The following is a 19,826-nucleotide window of genomic DNA, read 5'->3' as shown; positions in this document are numbered from 1 at the left end:
ACGGGAAGGAAGGTGTCGAGGCTGAGACGCGTCCGGGTCCACCGTCAACAAGCACAATCCCAGACAATATCGAATGAGTGCGACGCATGCTTGCGGATGATAGCCGGTTGTCATTAAGAATGTTAACAGAAGAGCTGAAGATAAGCAAAGCGGTATAAGCACCACTGTTCACGAACATTTGAGGAGGCGGAAGATTTGTGCCCGGTTTTTACCCCACTCGCTGACAGACCAGCAAAAGCAAACTCAGATGGATAACGTCTGAAGATCTTATCACGTATGACCGGATTCCGCAGTTTTTTGAAACCATCATTACAGGAGATGGGACCTAGTGCTACCAATATAAACCGGAGACTAATCAGCAGTCAATGGCATGGTTTTTATCGTCTTCTCCGCCTCCCAGAAAACGTGCCCCGACAAAACTGAAGATTAAGAAGATATTGATCGCCTGTTTCAGCACCAGGGTATGATCCATCACGAGTTTCTACCCGATGGTCAAACCGTCAACGCAGATGATTACGAGAGACTTTTGGAACGACTGCAGCATCGTATCCGGAGAGTTGGGCCAGAACTGTACCGGAGTGGACAGAGGAATTTCCATCATAACGCCCGCCCGCACACTGTGCAACATTTTTGCTTAATGTAAGACGACTGTTCTTCAGCACCCCCTCCTTGTCGAAATTTGACGCCGGCATACATGCACTAATTAACCAATACACGTCACCTCCCACCACGAGATCGTATGAAACCTGGTGGGGCAACGAGCATGTGACGGGGTAAGGAAAATAAACTGATGAGCTAAAACATTATGACCACCTGTTTAGCAGCTTGTTTGTCTGTCTTTGGAACGAAATACATTACTGATTCCGCGTTTCATGGATCCGACAGTTTGTTAGCAGGGTTGTGGAGGCACGTTGCATTAGATGTCTGAGCACAGGTCATGTAACTCGTGTAAACAACGGGCTGCTGATTTGCGTATGCGGTGATGGCGCCCGATAGCGACCCAAATGGGTTTCATGGGATTTACGTCAGACGAATTCGGTCTCAAAGACATCAACGTGAGTTCACTATAATGCTCTTCAAACTACTATAACACTGTCCGTCTCCGAGATACGGACAATTATACTGCTGAAAGGTGATATATCCGTCGGGGAAGCCATGAAACACGAAGGGGTGCAGGTGGTTTTGCAGCTACCAGCGTGTCTTCGATTACTGCCACAGGTCCCATGCAAGCCCAGAAGAATGTCTCCCAAGCGCAATACTACTTCCACCAGCCTGAATCCGCGGTGTACTCCACGTTTCGAGCCGTCATTCACCTCGATGACGGCATTTGTGGATACGACCGTCGACCTAGTGTAGCAAAACTGTGATTCAAGCGAAGAGCCGACACGTTTCCATTGATCGACGGTCGAATCCCGATAGTCCCGTGCCCACTGAAATCGTTACTGACGTAGTCGTTGGGTCAACATGTGAACATGCAGAGATTGTTTTCTGTGGAGATAAACGGTGTGTTCTCAATCACTTGTGCTTACATCAGCATTGCGCTCTTTCGACAGAGACGCCACAGATCACCATTTATCCTACTTCACAGAGGAGACAAGCCTACGAACCGCACGTTCGTTAAAGAGTCGTGGACGTCCAATCATATAGCAGGTAGTGGTGGTTTCACCGTCCTTTTATCTCTGTCCGTAGATGCTTATGAATGTAGCACGTTCATATTCCACCATCTTTGTCGGTTTCAAGGTACACGTTCGCAGGTCCTGCGTAATAATAATCTGCCAAGTGTCAGAGTCGCTTATCTCAATGGCTTACCCCATTCGCAGCCAATGTCTTCGCTAGGTTGATCCCCCGTCCGTGTCTGCTCCGCATACATACTTTTGTTACCGCGTCACGTGCCCGCGGCATCTAACGTCGTGGTGGACAGTGGTCATAATGTTTTGGCTTTCCAGTGTATACAGGGTGTTACAAAAAGGTACGGCCAAACTTTCAGGAAACATTCCTCACACCCAAAGAAAGAAAATATGTTATGTGGACATGTGTCCGGAAACGCTTACTTTCCATGTTAGAGCTCATTTTATTACTCCTCTTCAAATCACATTGACCATGGAATGGAAACACACAGCAACAGAACGTACCAGCGTGACTTCAAACACTTTGTTACAGGATATGTTCAACATGTTCTCCGTTACCGAGATACATGCATCCACCCTCCGTCGCATGGAATTCCTGATGCGCTGATGCAGCCCTGGAGAATGGCGTATTGTATCCCAGCCGTCCACAATAGGAGCACGAAAAGTCTCTACATTTGGTACCGGGGTTGCGTAGACAAGAGCTTTCAAATGCCCCCATAAATGAAAGTCAAGAGGGTTGTGGTCAGGAGAGCGTGGAGGCCATGGAATTGGTCCGCCTCTACCAATCCATCGGTCACCGAATCTGTTGTTAAGAAGCGTACGAACACTTCGACTGAAATGTGCAGGAGCTCCATCGTGCATGAACCACATGTTGTGTCGTACTTGTAAAGTCACATGTTCTAGCAGCACAGGTAGAGTATCCCGTATGAAATCATGATAACGTGCTCTATTGAGTGTAGGTCGAAGAACATGGGGCCCAATCAAGACATCACCAACAATGCCTGCCCAAACGTTCACAGAAAAATCTGTGTTGATGTCGTGATAGCACAATTGCGTGCGGATTCTCGTCAGCCCACACATGTTGATTCTGAAAATTTACAATTTGATCACGTTGGAATGAAGCCTCATCCGTAAAGAGAACATTTGCACTGAAATGAGGATTGGCACATTGTTGGATGTACCATTCGCAGAAGTGTACCCGTGGAAGGCAATCAGCTGCTGATAGTGCCTGCACACGCTGTACATGGTACGGAAACAACTGGTTCTCCCGTAGCACACTCCATGTAGTGACGTGCTCAACGTTACCTTGTGCAGCAGCAACTTCTCTGACGCTGACATTAGGGTTATCGTCAACTGCACGAAGAATTGCGTTGTCCATTTCAGGTGTCCTCGTCGATCTTGGTCTTCCCCAGTCGCGAGTCATAGGCTGGAATGTTCCGTGCTCCCTAAGACGCCGATCAATTGCTTCGAACGTCTTCCTGTCCGGACACTTTCGTTCTAGAAATCTGTCTCGATAAAAACGTATCGCGCAACAGCTATTGGCCCGTGCTAATCCATACATCAAATGAGCATCTGCCAACTCTGCATTTGTGAACATTGCACTGACTGCAAAACCACGTTCGTGATGAACACTAACCTGTTGATGCTACGTACTGATGTGCTTGATGCTAGTTCTGTAGAGCAATGAGTCGCATGTCAACACAAGCACCGAAGTCAACATTACCTTCCTTCAATTGGGCCAACTGGCGGTGAATCGAGGAAGTACAGTACATACTGAGGAAACTAAAATGAGCTCTAACATGGAAATTAAGCATTTCTGGTCACATGTCCACATAACATATTTTCTTTATTTGTGTGTGAGGAATGTTTCCTGAAAGTTTGGCCGTACCTTTTTGTAACACCCTGTATAGACGAATGAGGAACGTTCTAGTGATATGCGGTCCACAACTGCGACTTTAGGAGAGGGCTGACTGTTAAGTCCCAGCGCCTACGAACTAGCGTCTCGAACACAACGAAGCTGGTCGGATGTTCGAATGCTGCTGTCTTGAGTATCTATAGAAAGTTCTTGAAGGATGGCGAAGACGACAAGGTGTTGGACGTTGACTTACAGAACACGTAGATAGGAGGCTTTCCCGTTGTGTAAAGCATGAAAGGCGGTGATTTGTACAGATGTAAGGATAGAATATAGTGTTAGTGCAAGCACAAATGTTTCTTATCACATATTTCCGCACACAATCTTGAAAATGTGGGTTCGCAGCAGACGACCCCTACGTGATACCAGACAAGAAGATCATACAAGAGTTCCGAATATGGTGTTATACAAGAATTCTGAGTATTAGATGGGTAGATCGTATAACTAATGAGGAGGTACAGAATCGAACTTGGGAGAAAAAAAAACTCATGGAAACTTGAGCAAAATAAGAGATTAGTTGATAGACATGTCCTGACGCATCATGAGATCGTCATGTTGGTAGTGGAGGGAAGTGATATGGATGTAAATTCTAGAGGGAGGCCAAAGCTTCATTACAGGAAAAGGTCAAATGGATGTAGTTGCTATAGTTGCGCAGAGATATATAGGCTTGCACAGAACAGGCTGGCGTGGAGTGCTGCGTCAAATCAGTCTCCTGACTGGGGGCCATAACAACAACAGCATATATATATGAGGGACGTTCAATAAGTAATGCTACACATTTTTGGCCAATTTTGATTAAAATTGCGGAATTTCTTGTCGGATATCATGGAGTATTCCCACTTCAGCCCTTATACTTTCATGAGGTTCTGGTATGAGGTGGCGCCATACATAGCCTTCAGAATGACGTCTGTAACAGAGGTGCCTTCCAGGTAGAGAGCTGTCACTGAGTATCTATTGACGGAAAACAAGAGTATCGCAGATATTCATAGGTGTCTACGGAGATCTGGTAGTGAACGAAAGTACGGCGAGTCCTTGGGCGAGGCTTCTGACATCATCGCAGAACGGTCTCACTAACCTGTCCGATCTCCGTGGAGAGGCTCCACACCACCTCTCCTCCGAAAAAAACGTTCAAAGCCGCTCTCTCAGCCCATAAAGCCATGGCGGCGGTCTTCTAGGACACTGAAGAGGTTGTTCTGTTGGATGTCCTCGCTGGTGGTGCAACGAACAGCTCGAACATCGATTACGCTACCCTCAGGAAATCGAAGAAACGACTTCAATGTGTTCTTCGCTACAAAAATGCAAACGAACTTCTCTTTCTCCATGACATGGTAAGACTTGACACAAGTCTGTGCATCCGAGAGGAGCCCATAAAACTTCGCTGGACTGTTCTTTCTCATCCACCCTCGCACCTTCCGAGTTCCATCTGCTTGTCCTATTGAAAGGTGTACTTCACAGGAACCAGTACGTGAATGATAGGGAGGCTATTGATGCAGAAAGACGTTTGCTCCGACCAATAGAATGCTACCATGGGGACATACAGGCCCTGCGATTAAGATGGAGTAAGTCCGTCGCATTTAACGGAGATTACGTTGAGAAATAGAATTTTGTAGAGAAAAATAGAGGGGAATAATAGAGTGTACTGGAATCCCAAATAAAACCAACTTGCTTTCAGAAATAAATGTGTTTCACTGAATTTCTAAAAATAGTTTTTCGTGTTATGTGTAACACTTTTCTTGCACGACCCACAACTAAAGTTCGATTTCAATCTTTCTAGCGCTCTTTTCCTGGGAAGATGAATCATTCATAGCTCTCACAAACCTTATATTTTGATTTTTTAGTTACGTCACTCTTTTCTATTTTATTACATCAAAGAGTGTCCCAGTGAGACACATCCTGACATTTACAGTACCCGCACAAAATAGTCACATGGTTGTGACGTATTACCACCCTAAGAATTATCATGGCAAAGTGTTTGAACGCTACACACACACACACACACACACACACACACACACACACACACACACACACACACAAGTCGCGTAGATGGACTTCATGAAGTTTGAGACCGATTTTAAAGTTCGATGGGTACGTCGTTGTGCGATTACTGTTTTGCAGATTGCCAGATAACTAGTTAAAAACCGAGCGAGGTGGCGCAGTGGTAAGGCACTGGACTCGCATTCGGGAGGACGACGGTTCAATCCCGCGTCCGGCCATCCTGATTTAGGTTTTCCGTGATTTCCCTAAATCACTGCAGGCTAATTCCGGGATGGTTCCTTTGAAAGGGCACGGCCGACTTCCTTCCCCATCCTTCCGTACACCGATGAGACCGATGACCACGCTGTCTAGTCTCATTCCCCAAACAACCAACCAACCAACTAGTTAAAATGCAGGCAGACTATGAATGGAGAAGTAAAAATGTCATTAACACAGTATGGGCACTGTTTATCAAGTGGAAATCTTTATTTTTGCAGTTACTAAATTGGTGTGTGTGTGTGTGTGTGCAACAACAGACTGAAACGTGAGTTCGATCAGTAATTTACTAATTTCTGACCACCGCCACGCTACTGTCCAGAGTTTGTCCACGAGATCAGTTGTGTACTACCTTTTTAAGTACATGAAGTCATGAAGAACTTTTCACGTTCCTATAAGTGCCACACGAGAAATTTCAAACACAATTTGGTAGGTACAGGCACGCCGCATGTCCGCTAAGTGTTGCCTCAGTGAGCCCGTATAAGCAACTGACCATGACCTCTCATCTGCCGCTCTAAAACTTATAAAAAGCGTTGATTGTTCATACTACTGCTCAATCTATACGTATTACGTAACACACACTTATGCGCTGATAACTCAATCATGGCCCAATATGACAGTTTCATTGATTTGCGTAGACAAGCGTTGTTTAGTGTTTCTCGTTTGTCAGGGGTGGACATTTCAATCAATAAAAAAAATCATAAAAAGCAACACTACCGCAAGTGTCATACATCGTAAAGGATTAAAACTTCAGCAGATTTTACGTTGTTGTGTTACATTTAGTCGAGGTGCTTAATTTGTGATTTATTTGCATACAACTGTAATGAATCTGTCAAAACTATCGTATTTCGTTATTAAGTATCTAATTGTGACTAACGCTAAAGTTACTGGTTTTCAAATTATTTTATACTTATTGAGTTTTATAATCATCAGAAACAATACCTGGACTCATTATTCAAACTGTTCTGTTTTAATAAAAAATCTTATTCTGATATTCGATGGTGTTTTTTTAAGCTTTATTAGTGATTACTTTGTTTTTGCTATGATCGTTTAATGCGTTTCGAATTTATTAATTTTTAAAATTAAAAGGTACTTCAACGTCTTCGATCGTCAGCAGCAAAGGAACTATTGCATGTACAGCATGGATCTTTCAAAGTGAATTCTCGTCTATTTTTTCTCTTTCATGTGATGCCTATGTCTGTTATGTACCTTCATTTATACTGGTTTTACTCATGCGGCAGTCGCCAAATAACTTTCCGCTTTCGAGTTCACGCCATAGCCGCTCTTTTGTGACTCACGTCGCTTGCAATGGCCACACGCTGGGAGACAACCAGACCTTTGACCATTTAGTTTTCTTGCTGCCCCCCTGACAGCCGCGTATTATTTCGCGATCGGTACAGCCCGCCAACGGCAGGGCACAGGTGTCGACTGCTCTGATGTGACAGCTCCAACGCGCTACCTTCTGGCCGCCTGTTGGAACACGCGTACACTGTGCCGTCTATCCGTTCACTTTAGCCGCGCCTATGTGTCATTTCACACCTCTTTTCCGCGAAATTCATTTCCAAAAAGCGATAACGTTTCACCGAACAATTTATAAAATCTTAGTTTTAGAGAGTATGTCCGACGAGACTTGAATATCCCGCAATCTATACTGCAGAGCAACTATCCCGGAAGCCGAAACTTGTCACGCGTAGCAGGTGGCCTATCTGATGGACTTGGAGGGGCAGTAAAACTTTGATTTTCAATATTTCACTCAGTTATTGACCATTTAATATTTAAATGCTGTCATAATCTACTCATTAAGAGGCAGAATCTTACGTTAAAAGTTTAGTACAATTAGACAAGTATTACAGTTAGAAACTGTGTATTTGTCTTGAGGCATCGTAACTGACGGGGCACAGATATCCGGAATTTACTCATCCAGTAATTTGGAATGAAAGCACTAAGCCACTCCCAAAAAACTTTACGTATAATTTAAAACCTTAGCGAAACTTTTCTCTTTGTCATCCCCCACAAAGTAATGAAAGGAAAAATGTTTATCACTTACTACATTTTCGCCGTTCATGCAGGAAAAGCTTAGCATCAGACATGACGTTTTAATTTAGTAACTTCTTTAGTACCGACTCTATTAGGGACTCGATTTGCAGACAGTACCCAAATATACCACTGAAAATACCTGACAAGTTATGTAATTGTACGACACATGTTTCAGGAGGTATGACGTCATAAACTTTGGGATGCGTGAGAAACTTGCTTGTGTTGAAAATGGAGCGCCAATAGCCACACAATGTTCAACTAGTGTTTCATAATGAGAGCACTAAGCGACTTCCAAGAAACTTTAAACGTAATTTCAAACTTCTTCTATACTTTTTCTAGCTTACATGCTTAACCTCAAGTATTTAACACATGAACTCATGTGAAAATTAATCAGCCGTTTGAAGCGGTTTTATGTGTGGGAGTTCGATTCTTTAAAGAATCGTGGATTTACTGTTATTACAGATACGATAGGATTTTTTTAAGACATAGGAAGCAGAAGAGCGCGGAGTTCATATGGCTAATACCCTTAATTTGTTTATCTACTGACATGCAAATGCAACAATCGCTGTTTGTTTGGAATGAAGTATGTTCATGGCCGACAACTCTTGAAAAAGTTGTTAGTGGTATAACAATTGTTTATTTTACCAAACATTTCACTAGAAACACGAACAAGCGTAGGTTTGTTTATCTACTGACATGCAGATGCAACAATCGCTGTTTATTTGGAATGAGGTATGTTCATGCTCGACAGATCTTGAAAAAGTTGATAGTGGTAGAATAATAGTTTATGCTTGCAGTGAAACTTATTGTAAAATCATATGAGGCCAATTTCGCGTCTCTTTTAAAGCCAAGCCAACCATCGTTTGAGAATGTTTGACGCGGTGTCTGGGCTCTCATTGTTAACTGACTATTTTACAAAATATTTCACTAGAAACACCAACAAGCGTAGGTTTTCTGCGCTATAAAAAGATGCTAAAAAAAAGCATACCGTTTCATCTGAGGTAAACATTATTGGTTTGGCATATTGGTATATAAAAAAGTCATAATTATTTAAAACACGGAGAACTGTTTCCTGCCTTATGTCCTTATGCCCTTCTCGGCCCTTTGTACGATAAGTCAAAGCATTTCTAAAATATTATGAATGTGCACATTAGTGTATCATTCTACAGCCACCTTGCATCAACATAGCCTAAACTACCTTTCTACACAAAAGAAACTGTATTGTTGTTGTTTGCTTCCGTGCATTGGGAAACGTTATATTTTAGTGGTAAATTGTTATTTTTGATATTTCTCTTAGCCAGCTTTTGCTTTTATCTGTTTTACTACAAGTGTCCCACAGGGAGCAATACTGAGCCCGCTCTTATTCTTGTCAAATATAACTAATCTGTATCTTATATCCAAGTAGCTGAAATATTTATCTTTGGTGACGGTTAAGTACTGTGACCAACACTAATGGAGAATCGTCAACACCTGAAAATGTAAATAACATCTTCTAGAAAATTATCAACAAGTTGTCTTAAATATGGACTGTCGTTGGACTTTAGACAAAACGCAGTACCTGCAATTTGATGCTGCGCAAGACGTGACAACACCTTAAAATAATGTATGAGGGATAATCAATAAATGAAAAACATTATTATAAATTCTTAGATGTTTTTATTGATAAGAATCTGAATTATAAGTCACATATCACAGTCTTACTTTACGGATAGTAGCTGACTCGGAAAATAAAACTCTCAAGAAGCTGACAAATTTTTCTTATTGTGTTCTAAGCTTAGGGTTTAATTTCCCATTGGCTATGAAGTCATTAGAGACGAAAACTTATCTCAGTTGGAGCTGTGCCTGTTGTCGATGGAACCATCCTACCAAAGTAAATTAGGAAAAGCACAAGAAACGTAAGTGTTGGTAGTCAGACGTGGAACTAAACCTGTTCATTGTAAATGTCCGTACGGACTTCTAATCTCTACTCCATCTTGCCGTTCATTGTAAATGCCCGTACGGACTTCTAATCTCTACTCCATCTTGCTTTATGCGTTAGTTGAAAACAACGTCAACTTTGTCCTAGCGATTTACATCCCAGTTTCCAGATTATCTGCATAACACATTCTTATGGAATTAACGTACTTGTATATGGTATATGTAGTCTTTCTATTCGGTTATTGAGTTTATTCCTTTAGGAAAGTCAAATGAAGCAAATTCTAGAGCGGTACTCAAGGTTGGGTAGCCTGCGCCAACTGTTTATTAGAGAAGGAGAGAGATTATTTAAATTACTATTTTATTCATTCATTATAAATGAATTTTATAAATGAATAAAAAATAGTAATTAAAAAATCTCTCTCCTTCTCTAACACACACACACACACACACACACACACACACACACACACACACACACACACACAAAGCGGTTGAATGCAGAAAACTGAGAATGTTGGCAACACTAAGAAAAAAAATGAAACTTCGTTTTAAGAAGATGGCAGTTACGGTGATGTGTAAAGTAAACAGTGAGCTGAAAGTGAACTGTAAGATATGCTCTTGGTTACCAGATGGGAAAAGGCAGTTTACTTAGATGCAGTGACTTAGAAGTTACCTGTAAGTACCTTTCCATTTCATAAAAAACGTTAAGGAACTGTTTTTAAATCTATAACCTAGATGTGAAACCATAAGCTATGTGTAAAAATGGACAAATCATGTAATATTTCAGAACACCCACTGAAGAAGCCTTGTAAAAAAATGCGAAACGCGTCTGGGTGCATAAACAAATATAAATATTTCGATGTGCAGCATCCAAAAAAAGGCATTGTCTTTGAAACAACTGTAATTTATATACAGCTGGTGCGAAAATGGCCACTACAAGAAACATGTTGTAAGCAGTCTCCTTAACTCTTTGACTACCAACGGGACATACGTGTCTCGCGATAGTTCATCAGAAAACTGCTGTGTATTATTGCTATGTATAAATTTCCCACTGGTATAGGGAAACCTACTAATGGTTGTCAGAATTCAGATAATTACAGATTGCACCTGTAGGTTGTGCTGTCCTTGAGTTTCATTTTAATCGTTTCCGTATTGTCACATCGAACTAGTTCGCACCTGCAGCTAGGCAACCCAGTTACCAGATTTGCAAAGCGTGCTGCTTTTGCGCCCTCCGGACACATCGTATCAACAACTTGCACCCACGGATTGCTGCTTGCCACATCACAAGCGAAGCCGATACTGAGCAGCTTTAGCGTGAGTTAAAAACTTGTAGAGATGCTCTGTCCACTGATGTGTGTCTTTTTTCAGCGTGTCTCGTAGTTTTTACTCAGCCGTCTTCTGGAAGTACTTACGAATAATCCTATTGTACTTTTAATGTGTCCGCATGACATTTTCAGCAACATATCTGGGACAGTATCCATCACACTGTAGTTTGAACACAGTTTCTGAACACCTCTAGCGTCATAAGCTTCATGGACCCCTTGTGGTGAAACGGAGCAATTATGACAGGTTTGTCACATAAAAAAGTGTTTCTGCTGATCCCCTCCAAATACTATAAATTTTTTAACCATGTATTCACTATTCTATAACATATTAAATACACGAACAAAAGATGTTCAACTGCATTATAATTTTTGCACGAAGCAAATCAGTTTCACTGAACGGCAACATTTTCTCGATTTCGTATACATGTATAAAAGGGTAGATTAAAAATATTATGTTCGAAGGACGTCCAGTCAAGAATCGGTCTACCAATCAGGCACAATTGCCGTGAGCACTGAGGCAATCATGCAACCGATCCACCAGGTTGAATATACGAGCCTGATAAAACAACGTGGCATGCTGCATGAAGAATTCCTAGCAGCCTGCTTCACATCCACGTCCGACAGGAATCGTCGACCCTTCAAGGTTTTCTTTAAGGGACCGATCGCATGGGGAGGGATCAGGATTATAGAGCGGGTGATCGAGTATCTCTCACTTGAGTTGGTGTAGTTTCTGCATTACATTTGCACATGGGGGCGTGCATTATCATGAAGCAGCAGAGCTCCGTGCCCGGTTGGTTTTCGACAGACATTCTGCCCAATACGCATTCTTCATTCTCTGGTGGATGTCTACTGGTGTTTGTCCTTCGGCAGCAAGGAAAGGAGAATAGAAACTTGGTCGTGTTTGGACGTCCCCAGAGCTCACATTTAGCGTACATACGTCGGAAAGACACAAATGTCACACTAATCCCTTGCCTACATGTCAGTACGTATGTACCCGCATCGGAGTTGCGCTACGCTGCATATGCGCTACAGCAACCTCCCCAAACGGAAAATTTTTGATCGCCTCTTGTATTTTGTCCATTATCGCAAGTTCGGCTTTAGCGGACACAATATACGTAACTATAGTCGGTCGGCGAAAACGTAGTAATTTAAAAACTTTTGGACGGCTGCGGTTCCTTCTCTGCAGTCACAGCTTCTTCCCTCCAGCAGTTCTCTTCATCTCCGACAATGAAGAATATCCCATTTTACTGATCATATTTTTTTAAAAGTAGGATGTTCTCACTGGTCCCTTCATTTTATTACCTGAGATCCTGTCTTCAAAAATGTTTTGTAAAAAAGTATCACGTTTAATTAAAGTGTCCAATAAGTTTTTCTTTGCATCGGGCTACTGATCCCCAACAAAGGAAAGAAATCATCAGAAGCAGTTTCTGTTTCTTTAGTGTTACACCTGTGTACTGCCCGCTGACACACGAGGATTGTCCAGAAAGTAAGTTCCGATCGGTCGCTAAATGGAAACCACAGTGAAAATCAGAAACATTGTATTTGCAAGAGGTAGCTACACTTTCCAGATACTTCTCTACATAGACGCCGCTCCGACTTAGACATTTGTCGGAGCGTTATACCAAATTTCCATCACCATCGTCAAAGAAGGCAGCCGCCTGTGCTTTCCAATAACTCTCTACTTTGGTGTATAGTGCGTATCCTGCGCCCAAGTGTTGTCTTCATATCCAGTGTTTCATGTGAACAGAGATGATACTCAGGGCGAGCCAATTAGGGATGTGTTGTGGGTGATCGAACACTTCCCATCGAAAAGGCTGCAGGAGCGTCTTCACTGCCCCTGCAGAGTACAGCTGAGAATTGGCATGAAGAAGGAAGGGCGTGGCAGTTGTGTTAGGTCGGCTGCGTTCAGTAAGGCGAAGCGTCTCAGCGGGCCCTCCTAGTTGGCGGGAGACATTGTTTTTCTAGGCACCTTTACTCTCTCACAGTGCGCTCACAACCGAAAAGAGCATCTTGATGCGATCGACAGTCATACTTGAGACGCTATGCAACACATCTGTACAAAGTTTCGTCAGGTTTTTCTCTGTGGTGTCCATTTCGCGACCGGTCGGAACTTACTTTCTAGACAACCCTCGTGTCTACACCTCCATAGTCACATGACAACTTGAGAAAGTGAAAAACAGTTTTGGTGAAAATAATGTTGCATATTATGAACAAATTTGGTCATATCCCACTAAGTACCAACATAAATTTCTATTAATATCAAAAATCAGAACGCTGCATTGAGTCAGGTATAACAGTTCATGTTCAAATGCGGAGCTTGTTTGTACGTTTCATAATTTTATGCCAAACTCACGAAAACGTAACTACCGGTAGGGTTGCGAATGACATAGTGTTGCTATCACAAAGGCCCTAATTGTGGGAGCAGTCTACGGACATGACGAGTGGAGAATAGTAATAGCAATAAATCGTTGAAGAGGCTCTAGTGACTTTGGAGTGTGACTTTGACGGCAAAGTAGATAGCAGTCGACCTAGTGGCCTTGTCTAGGACAAAATCATTCAACTGGACGAAGGCTGAAAAGTGGCATATGTGGTCGAAGAGTCTGGGCTGCTGAACATCTCCGTTTCAGGAGCTGTGTTGGCCGAAACAAACGAACATTGTCTGCAGGTATTTTACCAGACGATCACTGTTTGTCCTGAAGGTAAAATGAAACGTACACTAAACTAGAAAATGACAGGCTCAGGACCCCGAACCAGTCTATGCAGCGTTTTACTGATGTAAGAGTACTGGACAAGGGTAGTATGTTTACCCAAACATCCCCAAGCTATGTTTCGGAAATGCCAACCCATCAGAGTTGCTGTTTATGTTAATGGACTTAAGGCAAAACGAAGCAATCCATGCTGTGGAACGGAAAACGAGATTGATCCAAACAGCGAATCTCGATCATCTGGTGACAGGTGATAAGAGGGCGAGCTCAAAAGTAATGCCTCCAAACTTTTAATGTGAAAATACTTAAATCTTTTTAAATAAAACGAACATTATTTACATTCTAAGTCTTTATTGTTCATATCTACACATTTATTTCGAACATAATCAAACTGGCGACGAAAATGTTTTTTCCCCACGAGAGACTAGTTTTATTGATACTGTCACTGTAGAATGCTAGACATAGTTGACGGAGTTACTGTGGCGTCGTTGCCATCGATACAACCGCAGTCGACGTCCGGTGATAGTTGGTAGCACTGTAGAGATTTCGACGATTGCCAATAGTGGTCGCGCGGGACAACGCCGCAGTCAATCATGCGCTCACGCTGAGCCTACCCCCACTGGCTGCCGATAAAAGCGACCTCTGCGGACTGGGTATAGGACAGCCAGAGCTAGCTCGCCGCGAGCTGGTGAACAGTGTCGTGGCATTCCTACTGTGTTACTGGTGTTGACGTCTGTTGCTGTGTGGACTGGTCGGTGTTTATAGACTATCATTCTGCTTTGGTCAAAGATGCGTACATTTACCTTTACAGACTATTTGTGCATATTAATTAATTTCTCTTGTCCAGATCCTTACGACGACAGTTTGCTGCTCCACAACTCCTGTCCATAAGTCTTTCCATGTCGATATCCACTAAGGCATGCGACAGCCACAACAGCCACAACCTCTTCTCAACCTCATCCCTGCTTGCAGCATCCATCGTCCATCGAAGGTGTTCTTTAAGTTTTGGAAACAGGTGAAACCCGGACTGTATAGAGGATGACCGATGCCAGTGAAGCCAAGGCGTCGGATTGTTGCAGATGTCACAGCGCTCGTGTGAGGTCTGTCATTGTCAAGCTGAACGAGAGGGCGCTCCGCATGTGGACGAACTCTTCGAATTCGTGCTTTCAGTTTTCCGAGGGTCTCGCAGTACGCTGTAGAGTTTACGGTGGTGCCTTTAGGAATGAATTCCAAATGCACCGCAATTTGAACAACCCAGGACATTATGAACATGACTTTGCCTGCTGATGGCATGATCTTGAACTTTTCTGGCGTCGGTGATCCTTTGTGGTGGAGCTCGATTGATGCTCTCTTGTTTTCTGTGGAAAAATGGTGAACCCATCTTTCGTTGCCTGTCACAGTGTTGTTGAGGAAAACATGATCCTCACACTCAAAACGCAGATAAAATTGTTTACAGATGACCAATCTCCTCTGTTTCACGTCAAGAGTGAGCGCAGTGTAGTGGCCTCTAAACGCTCTCGTGATATACTACTATTACCTGATAGCTGTGTCTGTGTTATCCGACGATTTTATCTGATCAATTTATCAACCCAATTCTGATTAGTCTCGTCGGTTGCCGTACGCGGTTGTCTACTCCATGCTCTGTCACATACATTGAGGTTAGCACCAGCGTTTCATACGCGACGAGCACGAACAACCGGATGTCGGACATTACTGGTGCCGTTATAATCATCAACGTACACAGATTTCATTTTTCTATGGATTTCGATTGGAGTCACCTTTTGTGCGATTAGAAATTTGATTATAACATGTTGTTTCTCAAGCACCGATATAGTTACGTTACACGATGCCATGTAACAAGCTTCAGTTCCGCGTCCTTTAGTGGCAGAGGGTTGCAGCTTGTGCCAACTAAGCGGGAAAGACGACCGAGTAATACGCATGATATGCAATACCTCAACCGCTACTGAGAACAATAAAAAATTCTGAGCCATTAATTTTCAGCATTCCAACGTACAATTCTCTCTGAAAGAAATCGGTATAGTGGAGCAAGAATTTTTGTCTGTGGAATCATGATGTGGAGTGGAGGAATCATGAAGGCCTTTATCACAAGCGTCTAATTCACTGAAGGACGCCCTACCAGCGATCCGCTGCTCGTTTATACTCTCTACCAACGTCCATAAGAAGAAAGCGGGCCGGGAGGAGTGGCCGAGTTGTTTGAGCCGCCATGTCACGGATTGTGCGGCCCCTCCCTCCGGGGGTTCGAGTCCTCCCTCGGGCACAGGTGTGTTCTTAGTAGCATAAGTTAGTTTAAGTAGTGTGTAAGTCCAGGGACCGATGACCTCTGCAGTTTGATCCCTTAGGAATTCACACACATTTGAAGAAAGTGGCTCTCCTCAGTCACTGCTGGGGTCACCTTGCAGCCCCAACAACTGTTTTATGCCCCCTCCCCCCCCCCCCCCTCAACCTGTTACCAGTGCACCACTTCTCTCGGAAATAATAAAACCACAACGTTATCTTGCATTCAGACCTGTGACTCAGTAGCTTCTGCTCACAGAGCTGTGCAGTATTTAGACTAAAATCTTACAAATGAAATTGTGTCTATGAAAATATTAAGAGGTGTTTGTGATGACAGGAACTGTGTGTTGTATCCGCCTGGTAGTCGTTTCCTCCGCACACCAGGCAGGCCGTGCGGGCAACGTCACAAACCGGATGAGCTGGGTAAACCGTTTTCAGTTACACCGAGATATTTCCTTGTATGGCCTGAACTATTTATGACGGAATTACACGTCGTCTCCCTAGCGTCTGGGCTGCGCCAACCTCGCCGACAGGCATTGCGCCTGCCGCAGCAGAGTGCTGTCGGCAGAGCACTGTTTTGTTACGCAACATCACGTGCAGTCGCATCACCATAACGATATTCACCCGCGCCCGACTACTTAGGCCACCGCCGGACCGTGCTAAGGAGTTACACCCTACGTCCTAAGTCGGCATTACCGGCAGTTCCGTCCGCTAGCGTCAGCAGCTCAGTCCCAGCACTACAAGTTGACACTACCTACAGTTTTATTTCACCGCTACACCCGGTAATATCTAGCCCAGTTCGCCTAGGTCTGCACCAGCATCACGTAGGCCGTCATATGCTGACAGCGCCAGCCCAGTAACTTCTCAGATTTTCACGCTGCCGCCTACCACAATTGTAGGGCTCGTCATGTAGGAATACCTCAGGCAACGCCACAGGACAGATACTTCTGTTCTATGTAGCCATGTGGATATTCATCAAAGGACATTGTATCTGAGTTTTGGTTCTGTAAATAAAGTTATTCTTTTAAATTGCCTCAATCACTTCTTAGTACAAGAATATTTAACTATCCACGTGCTACTTTCGTAGACGTGTTGTCACTATGAGCACTAGCATTGTTGTGTAGGAGATAGTTTTATGTATTTTCGTTATTTTTAGTTCTATGAAAACAATTGCACTATGCTTTTCACATATCTAATATACTTTGTGGTTTGTTGTAAAGAAATCGGTCCAATAATTCGCATAGCACCAGTTACATACCACACTCCCGTTTGTACATTATGAAAGGCTTTGGTTGCAACTTATGAGGATTCACAGAACTGATGCATCGATGTTTTGCTAGCTCACATATCAGGATAAATGTCGCCCTGTTTCATCAGAAAAAAAGCGTTTTAGGATCAACCTCTTCATCATGCATAGACTGCAATAACCAGTTGCATTACTGGCGTCGAATAACATTATCTGAACTGGGCAGTCGTTGCGCTACCGTTATTTTGGATCGTTTCACTTTGGTTTGTGTAGAACGATGTCAGATGATGCTATACACTAGGCCGAAACAGTAAATGGCGCAACGATTTCCTCGAGCTTCTTCCCAACGCCAAATCTAACTCGTGTAGTTAGGCTAAAGTCGGAACGTCATGTGCCATGTTCGAGAAACTGGGCATAGCGTTTGCAGCGATGAAATATTAATCTCAGTTGTTACAGGAATGCCATAATTTTCTTACAGGATTCTAACTTTTGATCTTATAGTTCAAGGAAAGGAACATTTGTTGCTGTTAAGTTGCGTAGTATATATTTTGTTCAAAACACAATATTTTGTTTTAAAACTATGATTGTTTTACAGGTGTCTGGGGCAGTTTCGAGTCTACTGATCGTACTGAAACTCGTTTAGTTTGGTAAGTATCAAGATCTAAATTTGTTACATTTTCTGGACTATTGAATTCAATTTTCTCTTTTTGTAATAAATGTTTGTTTTCTTCGATTTCTAAAAGTAAATATCCATGTCGTGTGATTATTTGTATAAAACCTTTCGAGTATATATTCAATTGTTGTGGAGAGTCGAATTGTAATATCACCATTAATTAAATCATCTATGATTAGGTGTTAATTTTTGATAGCAGTAAAAGTCTAATTTGTTAATAATTTCGTCAGTTTTAATAAATACAGTAAAATTATTTAATTAACATTTAACGCTTGGCTGATAGCCAGCTTTCTAATTGTCAAACCGAGCGAGGAGTAGCACTAGTTGAGGCGCTGGGCTCACAACGGTGTTGAAATCGCCTGTTGGCCATCCAGGACTACGAGTCCGAAGATACTTCAAATGTCAGACTGCTTCGTTTGAATAGACCACGACCGATTGCCCTGCCTAGCGGTGTCCTTTCCGAGCTTGTAAAAGAACATGGGACTTTGACGCTTTGTCGGAGCTGAGTTCTTTCGAGACGGAGTACAAGCTCGCTGTGTTATTCTTTCTTAAATGCTTTTGATCCCTATAGGCATTTCTCAGTCTCAACTGTTAACTACAGCCTTGGAGAATAGTTACGTTTGCTGCGTACCGTAAATTTTTTACCATAGTGTAAGTATTGGAAGATCTTCCAGCTGACAGTAAATCAAAACAACGGCTTTTTATAGGATTTTTCTTTTTGATGGTCTGATACGAAATAGACAACGTTGGGATCCTACTGTCATTCTCAGGTGTCCACAGCCGCCTTCTGCTGCGCCGTCGAGTAGATGCACTTATTGCTTTGGTCACAATGCACTTAAATCCAGATCAATAGATTTGCAAGAAAAACACTAGCATCCTGGCAGGTGTAGAATTATCGTTTCTGCTGTGTATTGTTTATGGTTAGATTAAAATGATAGCAGAGAGAGCACGATACATTGCAGATATTAACACCCTCTTGTAAACTGCAATATCCGGCAATACCTGACGAATGATGTTCTCAGATATCATTGTGTATTACGTTTGCCCAACCAGCTCGGAATTGTGAAACCTGGATCTACATCCAACCAGAGCGATTATTTTTGTACTGCCTATTTATCATCGTTGCACAGGTTTGGGTTGTCGTATACTGGTGATAAACTCGTTACTCTTGATAAGGGGGCTAGCTGGATTTGTCTAACTTGAGATTGGTATGGAATCTTCTTGGAGGCTGTTCCCAAGGGGACATTTAAAGAATATCTTTCACGCAAGGCCTATACACTCATTAGCCAGAACATTGTGACCACTGCCCATGGCGGCGTTGGATGCCATCTGGTGGCGTTGCGGGCACGTGACGCGGTAACAAAAGTATGTAAGCGGAACAGACACGGACGGGGGATCACCCTAGCAAAGATATGCGCTGCAAATGGTAAAATTCGTTGACATAAAAGACTCTGAAAAACGTCATCTTTTTATTTCGCAGAGCCTGTGAACGTGCACCTCGAAACGGCGAAGGTGGTCGAATGTTCACGTGTACTGTTCTTGAGCGTCTACGGAAAGAGGTAGGATAGAGGAACTACCATTAGGCGATAAGTGGTTGGACGTCCACGACTCTTCGCAGAACGTGGGGTTCGGAGGCTTGTCTGCTCTGTGGAGTAAGTGGATGGTGGTCTATGGCAACTCTGTTCAAGGAGCACAAAGCTGGTGCACGCACAAGTATTTAAAATAGTAAGTGTCTTCGTCCTCGGTGCCTGACATGGAATACCTTAGGAATCGAACTGTGATAGTTTATGTGTAAATACGCAATATTCCTATTATTTTGGATCGTCTTCGCACTA

General features: G+C 42.9%; 1 protein-coding gene across 5 annotated transcripts in view; it reads left to right on the top strand.

Moving 5' to 3' along the window:
* LOC126298590 (cAMP-regulated phosphoprotein 21) overlaps window positions 1-19,826 on the top strand; it is a 1,220,135-nt gene that overhangs the window by 393,792 nt on the left and 806,517 nt on the right. For all 5 annotated transcript variants that reach the window (XM_049989965.1, XM_049989963.1, XM_049989964.1 and 2 more), the window contains exon 4: window positions 17,914-17,965. The gene's annotated coding sequence lies outside the window, so the exon portion shown is untranslated. The remainder of the gene's footprint in view (window positions 1-17,913; window positions 17,966-19,826) is intronic.

Source organism: Schistocerca gregaria, chromosome X (assembly GCF_023897955.1).
Source record: "Schistocerca gregaria isolate iqSchGreg1 chromosome X, iqSchGreg1.2, whole genome shotgun sequence".
Taxonomy (NCBI): domain Eukaryota; kingdom Metazoa; phylum Arthropoda; class Insecta; order Orthoptera; family Acrididae; genus Schistocerca; species Schistocerca gregaria.
The sequence above is the reverse complement of the archived record's forward strand: the minus strand, read 5'-3'. Positions and strand labels throughout refer to the sequence as shown.